Here is an 11,830-nt window from a genome sequence, read left to right on the forward strand (position 1 = left end):
TGCGAACCTCATGAAGTTCAACCAGGCCAAGCGCAAGGTCCCGCACCTGGGTCGGGGCAATCCCAGGCACAAATCCAGGTTGGGCGGAGAATGGCTTGAGAGCAGCCCTGAGGAGAAGGACTTGGGGGTGCTGTTGGACGAGAAGCTCAACATGAGCAGGCAATGGGCACTTGCAGCCCAGAAAGCCAACCGCATTCCTGGGCTGCATCAAAAGAAGTATGGCCAGCAGGTCGAGGGAGGTGATTCTGCCCCTCTACTCTGCTCTGGTCAGACCCCACCTGGAGTACTGTGTCCAGCTCTGGAGTCCCCAACATAAGAAGGACATGGACCTGTTGGAGTGGGTACAGAGGAGGGCCATGAAGATGATCCGAGGGCTGGAGCACCTCTGCTATGAGGACAGGCTGAGAGAGTTGGGGTTGTTCAGCCTGGAGAAGAGAAGGCTCCATGGAGACCTTATAGCAGCCTTCCAGTACCTAAAGGGGGCCTACAGGAAAGGTGGGGAGGGACTCTTTATCAGGAAATGTAGTGATAGGACAAGGGGTAATGGTTTTAAACTGAAAGAGGGGAGATTTAGATTAGATATTAGGAAGAAATTCTTTACTGTGAGGGTAGTGAAACACTGGAACAGGTTGCCCAGGGAAGTTGTGGATGCCCCATCCCTGGAAGTGTTCAAGACCAGGCTGGATGGGGCTTTGAGCAGCCTGGTCTAGTGGGAGGTGTCCTTGCCCATGGCAGGGGTGTTGGAACTAGATGATCTTTAAGGTCCCTTTCAACCCAAACCATTCTATGATTCTGTGATTCTAAACCTCCAAGTCAAGTTTACACTGTGCTTTTATGAAACATTTTCTAGCTTTTGAGACAGAAAGACAATCCATATGCCCTGATGAAACAGGTAGGGGCCTAGCTCTAGTGTGGGTACATAGTACATATAACAAATAAGCAAAACCACCATTCTATTGATCCCAATCATTTTAAAACACGCATCTGACAGGGAAGAGCAACAGACATCATCTACCTGGACTTGTGCAAAGCATTTGACACTTTCCCGCATGATATCTTTGCCTCTAAATTGCAAAGGCATGGATTTGACAGATGGACCACTCAGTGGATAAGGAATTGGCTGGATGGCCACACTCAAAGAATTGCGGTCAGTGGCTCAATGTCCAAGTGGAGACCAGTGATGAATGGCGTTCCTCAGGGGTCGGTATCGGGACTGGCACTGTTTAACATTTTTGTTGGTGACATGGACAGTGGGATTGAGTGCACCCTCAGCAAGTTTGACGATAACACTAAGCTGTGTGGTGCGGTTGACACGCCGAAGGGAAGAGATGCCATCCAGAGTGACCTGGACCACTCCCTACAGAAGAGGCGCTTTTCTTATTTAGCTCCTTGCAGCTGGTTGCAGGAAGCTCAGGTGAGCCTGCTTTAACCTTTGCTAAGGATGCATCACTCTTCCCTGAAGACAAAATAGATACTTTTTGTCTACGTTCAGAGAAATTGGCTGAACAAGTCAGCAGCTTTCCTGGTGTTGCAGCCACATGACAAGAACTCTGCCCACTGACAGCCAATGTATGTTTTATAGCAATCTTCTTGTTTGCATCTTCTGGCTGTTTTTATTAACTTGTCCTTTCCCTTTTGAATCTTGAGAGCTTTTGCTACTCGCGATCGTTTTTTCTGCTCCTTTCCCTCTGACATCACAGTTTGCAAGGCAAAGGGTAGGCTCTACTTTCCCCCTGTCATGTTGAACATAAAGTGCATCAGTGCATATTTTTCCTTCAGGTCTTTTGTCTGCAGAGATCATCTGGTTACTGGGGCTTCTGTCTGTCTGTTTTCTCAGCAAGAGACAGTCTTTCACAGTGGAAAACTTTGGAGACATGGTTTGTTTTTCACTGAGGTGAAGTTGCTTTTGATCAGCATATTCCCAAAAGCCTGCTGGTTCTTGCCTTTGCATTTGCTTAGAACTCTCTGGGCCTGCTGGTACCAGGCCAACAGCAGAGAATTTAGGTTTGGTGTCAGGAGTGATGCTGCTCATTTGGAGGGTGACTACTGAGCCATGCTCCAAACTCACAGGCCTTTCAGTCTGTGCATGTTCATTGTTCATTTTTCTCAAAGAGCCTGAAACAAAAGAAAGTGGATTTTAGCACTGGACAGACACTGTCATCTTTTTCTTCAAAGGATATTTTCTTTTTAAGGTAATCAATATTTGAAAGTTTACCATCTAATCTTTCAAATTTGACAAATTCTTTCATTGGTACATTTTTATCTGTGTTTTCTTCCTTTCCGTTTAGCATCCTGTCAGAGGACTGAGGTAGCACATCTTGCAGTGTACATGGAGGGGAAATTCCTTTGAAGTTATAAGACATATGATGGAGTGCATTAAGCGAAGACCCATGATGCATCTGTGCATCTAAAGCAACACAATCATTTGATCTTAAGCTTGCATTCTTTTGAAGAGTGCCTTTGAGTATGCCACCAGCTGACTGGGTCTCCAAAGCAACAATTTTTGTTTCAAACTGATTTGATCTTTCTAATACCTTCTGGAATTCTTTTTTGTTTCTTTCTTCCAGTCTTAAGGTATTGGGATTTTCTGGTTCACTGCTAGGTTCATGTATAGCAGCATTTGCTTTTTCAGCAAAATCTTGCTTTTTCATAACTACCTTGACCTTCAGCTTCTCTCTGTCTAGCTCATCAATGGATTCTTGCCTACCTGATTTTCAGGAGATGGGCTGTTTCAAGCAGTTCTGCTCTGCGGGCCTGACTTGTGTGAGTGATGGCACATCACATACATTCTCCTCCAAGCTATGAAGAGTTACTTCCCTTTGGGACAATTCTCTATTCACTTCTTCCTGGGTCATTTCCAGACTGTGTTTCTGTGAACATAAGTGTTTCTTATCACCACCCTAAGAGGGTGCAAGTTTCTCTTCAGATTGGACTCTCTTTAACAGTGGAGATCTTGGTGACTCTGCACTCCTTGGCCTAACAATATGCCTTACAATAGTTGGAGGGGAGTACATTTTGCTAGGAAAAGACTGAGCTATTTTTGTATTTCCAATCAAATGCCCTAGCAATGGTGATGGAGATCGCTGAGGGGATGTCAGGTGAGGTGTTGGAGAAGGTGTCTGTGCCAGAGGAGAGAGAGGAATGCTGCCAGCTGATTTGCATCTTCCAGATCTGTATCTTTGCCCACCAAGCTTTGGACCCAAGCCATGAAGAGTGCTGGGTCTTATGTGTCCTGAACCAGCACTTGAACTAGGGGAGCTAATCTGGGAAGAATTAGTACCTAAACAAACAAACCAACCAAACATAATATTAGCAAGGTTTTCTTGAATCTTGTCTAAATGCTCAGTTAGAGGCAGCACTTGCACTGGTCCAAAAAGGCATAAGTACTGTCTGCTGCCACAATGTTCCAAAATTTGGAAGGTTTTGAGTGACTGGGCTGTAAAACCCGCATCGCAGGATCATAGAATAGAATCATAGAATAGTTTGGGTTGGAATGGACCTCCAAAGATCATTTAGTCCAACATCCCCCTGCAATGAGCAGGGACATCTTCAACTAGATCAGGTTGCTCAGAGCCCATCCAACCTGACCTTGAATGTTTCCAGGGATGGGGCATCTACCACCTCTCTGGGCAACCTGTTCCAGTGTTTCACCACCCTCATCGTAAAAAATTTCTTCCTTATATCTAGTCTGAATCTACCCTCTTTTAGTTTAAAGCCATTACCCCTTGTCCTATCGCAACAGACCCTCTCTTTCTAAGCCCACTTTAAGTGCTGAAAGGCCGCAATAAGGTCTCCCCAGAGCCTTCTCTTCTCCAGGCTGAACAACCCCAACTCTCTCAGCCTTTCTTCATAGGAGATGTGTTCCATCCCTCTGATCATTTTTGTGACCCTCCTCTGGACCTGCTCCAACAGGTCCACGTCTTTCTTCTACTGAGGACTCCAGAGCTGGATGCAGTACTCCAGGTGGGGTCTCACCAGAGCAGAGTAGATGGGGAAGAACCACCTCCCTTGACCTGCTGGCCACACTTCTTTTGATCCAGCCCAGGATACGTTTGGCCTTCTGGGCTGCAAGCACACATTTTCGGCTCATGTCCAGCTTTTCATCCACGAGTACCCCCAAGTCCTTCTCAGCAGAGCTGCTCTCAATCGCTTCATCCACCAGCCTGTAGTTGCCCCGACCCAGGGGCAGGACCTTGCACTTGGCCTTGTTGAGCCTCATGAGGTTCACATGGGCCCACTTCTTGAGCTTGTCCAGGTCCCTCTGGATGACATCCTGTCCCTCAGGAGTGTCAAACGCACCATGCAGCTTGGTGTCATCTGCAAACTGGCTGTGGATGTACTTGATCCCACTGTCTATCATTGATGAAAATATTGAACAGTACTGGTCACAATATGGACCCCTGAAGGACACCACTTGTCCCTGATCTCCATCTGGATATTGAGCTGTTGACCACTACACTCTGGATGCAACCATCCATCCAATTCCTCATCCACCAAACAGTCCACCCATCAAATCCCTATCTCTCCAATTTAGAGAGAAGGATGTTGTGGGGGACCGTGTCAAAGGCTTTACAGAAGTCCAGAAAGACGATATCCGTAGCTCTTCCCTTGTCCACTGATGGAGTCACTCCATCATAGAAGGCCACTAGGTTGGTCAGACAGGACTTGCCCCTGGTGAAGCCATGCTGGCTGTCTCGAATCACCTCCCTGTCCTCCATGTGCCTTAGCATAGCTTCTGGGAAGATCTGTTCCATGATCTTCCCAGGCACAGAGGTCAGGCTGAAAGGGTGGTAGTTCCCACAGTCCTCCTTTCCCAGGGTCTCCCTTTTTAAAAATGGGTGCGATGTGTCCCTTTTTCCAGTCACCAGGGACTTCACCTGACTGCCATGACTTTTCAAATATCATGGAGAGTGGCTTGGCAACTACATCAGCCAATTCCCTCAGGACTCTGGGATGCATCTTGTCAGGTCCCATCATTCCAATTATGTTGCTATTGCTCCCTTCCTTCTGTTTAAATAGAACAGCTAATGCTTTCTGCCACACTTCAAAGCAACAATCAAGGCTTTCCAAATAATTTACCCTTGGCAAGGGATTGTACAGTCACTTTTAGTAACACACTAAAATCATGACACAAGTAAAATGGGAAAAAGGGGCAGGCGAAGTACTTTTAGGAATCAGAAAGATGCATATTTCAGTACCCAGCCAATCTTTTCAACAATAAATCCATGTTCATGAGAGCCCATGTTAGTTCCATTACATAGGAACTTTTTCTTCAGTTTCATTCTTTTATCAGTCAGCTTCTCCTAGGCAAGATTCTACCTTCTACTCTAAACCTGGATTGTTTATTACTCAACTTATAGCCATCGGACTTGGATTTAAACTCTGGGACAAACCTAGCAGACAGTTCCCTTTTAGGTACTTCTGTGTCATGAAAACTCCTTTGATTTTGTATCAGGAATCTTTTTCCCTTTTCCAGAGATTAACCAGCTGTTCAATGATTATGATTGTCAGAGCTGACTACTCTCAGCAGTGTAACAGATCTGAGGGGCTCACAAGAAGTAAAATACATGTCAATTTCAAGTCCTTTTCCTCTGCCCTCCATTCCTTCACACTCACCAGATGGAAAATCAGGAGTGGACCAGTAGCTTGGGGTAGGTGATCTGGGAGACAAACTGTGGGTTGGAGACACAGACAAGCTCTGCCCTGATGAAAGTGATTGGTTCAGACAGGAGAAACTTATGCTGGTGTGAAGAATAGGAAAGGGTTGCTTGGCTAGTTTTTTTAAGACAGATCTCCTCCTAGCATGAGAAGAGCATGGCGTTAATCAGAAACAAAGATGCACAAAAGATACTATTACCACAGGCAAAGCTCTTGTGGCTGACATTGCTTCACTCTCCTATTACCCTCAGAAAAGCAAATATTAAATCTATGTTTACATGAAAGCAAACCACACTGCAGAGTATGAAGGCTAGAAAATATACTGATTTCCTAACAGGTAGGATAGATATTGTAACTAAATCTATTTGTACTAAAACTTATTCACTGTATTTCAAAGGAACTGTTAGCTCATTATGAGTATAAATTTTCGTTTTCTTAATTTAAGAGCAAATCAAACCTGAAGGAATATCTGTAGAGTACCAGCAATTTATTTACAAAGTGCACATAAACTTAGCACTAGAAAGTTTAATTAAACAAGTAAAAAAAGATATACTGAAACCAAATTAAGATGCAATCTCAATTATTCACTTTCTTCCCTTTATCTGTGTGTGCGCCATGCAAAATTTTTAAGGGGTATTTTAACAGATCTAGTTTAGGCAAAACAGGATTGAAAGAATGTGTTACAATCATAGGATCTCATAGAAGGTAAAAAGAGGTGTAGAAGGCAAAAGAGAGAATTGTATTAACTTAACTTTAAAATTTAATAGTTATGTACACACACAGACAAGGAAACGTTTGCCATAAAACAAAAGGATTACTCACCTCTCTAAACTCTCTTTCTTCTTGGTTTTCTTACTGCGCCTGACCAGTCGGCTCCTGTAGCTGCTTTTCCTGGCAGGTTCTGTCTCAATGGAAGTGTTTTCAAAAGGGGTTGCTGTTATCGACACTTTGTTACCACTCTGCCAAAATGAAGGAGGAACCTTTAAGTGTGAGTAATACAAGACCACTTTGCTTTACACTGAAGTTACACTACACACGCAAATTCAACGAGACAGAACTCCAGCATCAAAGTAAGAGCTGGCAGCATAGGGAACCCTATGCAGATGTTGCCAGGCTAATTTATGTCAGATAAACAATGACTGGAAAATTCTCAAACTGCTGTCAAATTTCCTAAACTTCCTCAATTCCAAGAAACAGCTTCAGGACAAGCAGAAATTCCAATAATTGTAGCTAGACAGAAGGAGACCAAGGACTGACCAAGACTGCAATTTTCAAGAAGAAAATTTCTATAGAAACATCTCATTTTCCCCACAAAGAAAAGCTGTCACCATGCAATGGTCCATTCACCGGCCAGTCACGTCTCAGGATACAGACTGTTACAATGATGAAATGGAGGAGAAAACTTAATCTTCATTATCAGTCACAAACAATCCTTTTATCTTGTTCAAGAGATAACAAATATAATTAAGTTAAGCTTTTTAGGACTGTTTGCATAAACAGATGACAGCTGCTCAATAAAAAAACCCAACTGGAAATAAATATCTTATGTTTTAAAAATCCATACCTCCTGCCCAGCACTGTATAGTACTAAAGTGAACTTTTTTTCAAAGGTATTCCAATAACACAAATTAATTTATGATATATCACATTTGGATAAACAGTGATCTTTTGTGTTGAGTTTACTCTTGTAAGTAGTGTGCAGGGCTGTCATGTTTCTCTTTTTCTGTATTTTTTCTGTATCTATCTGATGCAGAAAACAACTGCACACCTAACTGCCTAAAATTACCAAATTTTCTCTTATATGTCTCTTGCAAAACTGGAAAACCTGGAAATTCCTCTTGGTTTCAGAGAAGGAAAAGAAAGACTTAAGGAACAGTGTATTTTGCATCTTTCCTCAGCTCTCTATATTCCCCAATACTTCATTGCTTTCCAATCTTCTTTTATAACTGACTACTCTCTTTGACAGGCAAAGCTCTGCATGTAACACAATGAAATTGTTAATAATATAGGAAGCAAATATACAGCTGTCTAAAATAATTCTACTTTAGTCTATGCTGCAAAGTTTTCAGAAAAATTGCAATATGAACTACAGTGAATAGCTAAGACACTACCATTCATTTAAAAAGTTGGGGTTTTTTGCTTGTTTGTTTAAGAAAAAAAATGTTTGTTTAAGAAAAAAAAAAGTATGTATAATTTTCTAATAGGACAGACCTCGGAAAACTCCACATGTCAGGAGCAGAGGGTACCAGTCACGCCAGAAGAGAAAAATATGAGAGATTATTCATAAAAGTCCAACTGCAGGATCAGAACTTCATTAAGCAAAGAAACTTTGTGGGACATACCTGGATATATACGAGACAAAAACCTTTTGGGCCTTAAGATTATGAAAGGCAAGTTTCTGTACAGTAGGTATTCTTTGGTTCCACTTTTCCTCATTGATTTCACTTTAAAAGGAGAAAACGAGAAGTAGCATCATCATCAAAAGCTTTAATTACCTGATGAAGATGGGGGAATTCAAGGAAGTGCTTGAAAATGTAAAATTTTTTGAGAGAGAGAGAGAGAGAAAGATTGAGAGAGAGAGAGATCTCTCTGTGTCAGTGCCCTGAATGTACTTTAACTATCTCAGCAGCAATGTCAGTTTATTACAGAGAAACTAAAATCATAACAGGATATATGAAGTCGTTGACCTTTCTCCAGATCTGTGCAATAGTAGCTTAGAGTTTGTACTTGAACAACCAGAAAACCTAATAACTAATCTCTGAAGGAAACAAACATAATCCCTCAAATCCTTGGTGAAAACATCAAGTGCTTTTGTATCCCAGTTGTCCAAGAGTTACCTTTAACAACAACTCAGTGACTTCTGTATGAAGAAGACCATGCACCGGCTCTCCGTTGATATGAGTAATCAGGTCTCCAGCTTTTAAACCCGCTTGGTATGCTGTGCCTCCTTCTTCCACATTCTAGAAATTGGAGATGAAAAGAATGTACACAAAATGGACTCATGTTAACTAAACCTCATACTTTCAAGAGTAGGCTTTGTTTAAAGTACTCTTTCTATAAAGCCAGTTGGCAACGAAAAAACCTTAGAGATATTAAGTTCTATGAAGGAAGAGAAAAAGAAAATCAGACCAGCCATTTCACCATCAACTACTTGAACTTTATACTTACATGGGGCCTGGAATGGTTTCAAAGCTCACTGAAACACTGCTTGTTGCCACTGATATTAAATAAGCTCTGTATAGCAGGGCAGTTTTCATGCAGAATAAAGAAGGGGTGATTCATTCCCCACAGCAAAATTTCAGATTTGAATGAAGATTTTTAACATCTGACACTTCAAAATACTTGCATGATTAAGGCAGTGGTCACATGCAGTACCCTAATCATGATATAAAATTTTAACTCCACCATATAGTTAAAGACTGTTTGTATTTGGTTCTAATTTACCAGGCTGACCATTAGAGGGAACAAAGGTGATGTAGGACCAAAACAAATTGAATTGCAAATGATCAAATAATTTATTATATTTAAAAATGAGCTTTTGAAGAATTTTAAGTCATGCTGCCACTACTGAAGTCTACAGTGCTTACAGAGCTATAAAAATAAATACCTACAGTATTTTGAAAAAAGCCAAGGTTTCACACTTACTGCAATGTACCATTATTGATGTGATGCTACACCAGTGGCGAAAAGTCCAATTTTTTGATTTATTCCATTATCAGTCACATGTACCCCAATCTCCAGATTCAATGTTCATGATGGATTAATAGGTCTGAGAAGTAAACAACATGAACAAAAAATAAATGATACACTACCACATTAGTAGCATTGCTATTTCAAAACCCACCAGGGATATTTACAACAAAACATTGTACAAAACTTCAAAGCTTTTGATAAATTTGTAATGAATTTTTCAAAATTATTTTAAGATAGTTGAAATATTTTAGTTTATATATATATATATACACACACACACATATATATGTATGTATAATATATAAATTATATAAAATATATTACTGGTTACCAACCTAAATTATAAAATAAATACAAATACATACATATTTACATAAATATATATTTATTTTAGAATTAAGGAGGTTGATAACCAATGAAATGCAAGAACTGCTGTCTTGTCCTTTAGCCTGGTCTCCCACTTATATCTCAAACCAGTAGTGAATGGAGGATGAAAAATACATGATTTATTCATGACAGTCAGTCTTTTTCCTGTGCTGTAGAAACCTCAAAGATATTCACAATTCCAAATGATTTGCACATTTCTACACAAAAGAAAGTTGGTGCTTGAAATCTGCCTACTTGTGTCTAGTAAAATACACAAGGAACCTGTTGACTTTCTGAATCCCTTAATTGAAGCAGTTTATTAAACTCCGTGTATATTTCACGGTTCCAGCCACTGCCTGAGATGAGATATTCATCTATGCAGACCTCCTCCAGACTAGACTACATTTCCTCATGCAAAATCCTTGGCCAGCATGTGCCTTAAGGGGTGCACTGAGTTGGCCCTGGAGAAAAAATAATTGCCTGCCTCCGAGTACAGCAGAGATGTGCCTTAAGTTACAGGAGTGAAAGCAGTTCAAGGGAAAATGCTAACACCACAATGTTTCATGCTAAATTTTTATTTCAATGTTATGCAACTGCATAAGTATAAATAATTGTGTTCAATATACAACAATTATGATATCCATAAGGAGTTTCTTAGAGAAAATAAGACTGCAAACACTTTATTGCACAGACCCTAACGATTCTTTCCCTTTTTTTCCCCCTTTTTTTTCTTTCCTTTTTTTTTTTTGTAAGCTGAGAAATCTACAGCAGGAAGTCTACAAAGGAACACATCAGATTTACAATCACATAAAGACTGACCAAGTAGCACACAGGTAGGAGGATCTCTAACAGCTCACTGATAAGGTAAACACCAACAAATAGGTACTATATAAAAACAAGCTTAAGTACTGTAACACTTCCAAAATGCAAAAAACATATTTGTTAGAAGTGATAATGAACTATACAAAATATACACGAAGGTCTACTGTAAAAAAATAGTTAGATGTGCTTTAAAGGAAACTAGGATAGTTTAAAAAATGCAGAAGACTGTAAACTAGGAAATACCTCACAGACAGAAATGTTATATTGAAGTACATTAGCATTCATTTGTAATAACTGCCAAAGCACAGATGAACTGTAAATGTCAAGATCATTTTCTCTTTAAAACTGCTCAAAAAATATTATCCATCACTCACTAGCTCTTCTGTGAATGCATCAAAGGCAGTATGAACACTCCAGTGCCACATGAAAAATGAGGAACTGTTTGTGATTTTTTCTTTCCATGAAAGGTTTGCTGTACTCCAACTCAACTAATAAGTGTAATAATGCTTTTCCCAGAGGGGACTAAATTCTTCACATTGTCAGTTGTCATACAAACCGCACTCAAAGGGTTGCGGTCAATGGCTTGATGTCCAAGTGGAAACCAGTGATGAGTGGCGTTCCTCAGGGGTCAGTACTGGGACCAGGGCTGTTTAACATCTTTGTCGGTGACATGGATGGTGGGGTTGAGTGCACCCTCAGCAAATTTGCTGACGACACCGAGCTGTATGGCGCAGTCAACGTGCTGGAGGGAAGGGATGCCATCCAGAGGGACCTTGACAGGCTTGAGAGGTGGGCCTGTGCGAACCTCATGAAGTTCAACCAGGCCAAGCGCAAGGTCCCGCACCTGGGTCGGGGCAATCCCAGGCACAAATCCAGGTTGGGCGGAGAATGGCTTGAGAGCAGCCCTGAGGAGAAGGACTTGGGGGTGCTGTTGGACGAGAAGCTCAACATGAGCAGGCAATGGGCACTTGCAGCCCAGAAAGCCAACCGCATTCCTGGGCTGCATCAAAAGAAGTATGGCCAGCAGGTCGAGGGAGGTGATTCTGCCCCTCTACTCTGCTCTGGTCAGACCCCACCTGGAGTACTGTGTCCAGCTCTGGAGTCCCCAACATAAGAAGGACATGGACCTGTTGGAGTGGGTACAGAGGAGGGCCATGAAGATGATCCGAGGGCTGGAGCACCTCTGCTATGAGGACAGGCTGAGAGAGTTGGGGTTGTTCAGCCTGGAGAAGAGAAGGCTCCATGGAGACCTTATAGCAGCCTTCCAGTACCTAAAGGGGGCCTACAGGAA

The 11,830-nt window shown here is 41.6% G+C and overlaps 1 pseudogene; it reads right to left on the reverse strand.

The window, feature by feature from the left end:
- Positions 1 to 10,479: 10,479 nt before the first annotated feature.
- LOC128901878 (microtubule-associated serine/threonine-protein kinase 4-like) overlaps positions 10,480 to 11,830 on the reverse strand; it is a 104,370-nt pseudogene continuing 103,019 nt past the window's right edge.

Source organism: Rissa tridactyla, chromosome W (assembly GCF_028500815.1).
Source record: "Rissa tridactyla isolate bRisTri1 chromosome W, bRisTri1.patW.cur.20221130, whole genome shotgun sequence".
NCBI classification, from domain to species: domain Eukaryota; kingdom Metazoa; phylum Chordata; class Aves; order Charadriiformes; family Laridae; genus Rissa; species Rissa tridactyla.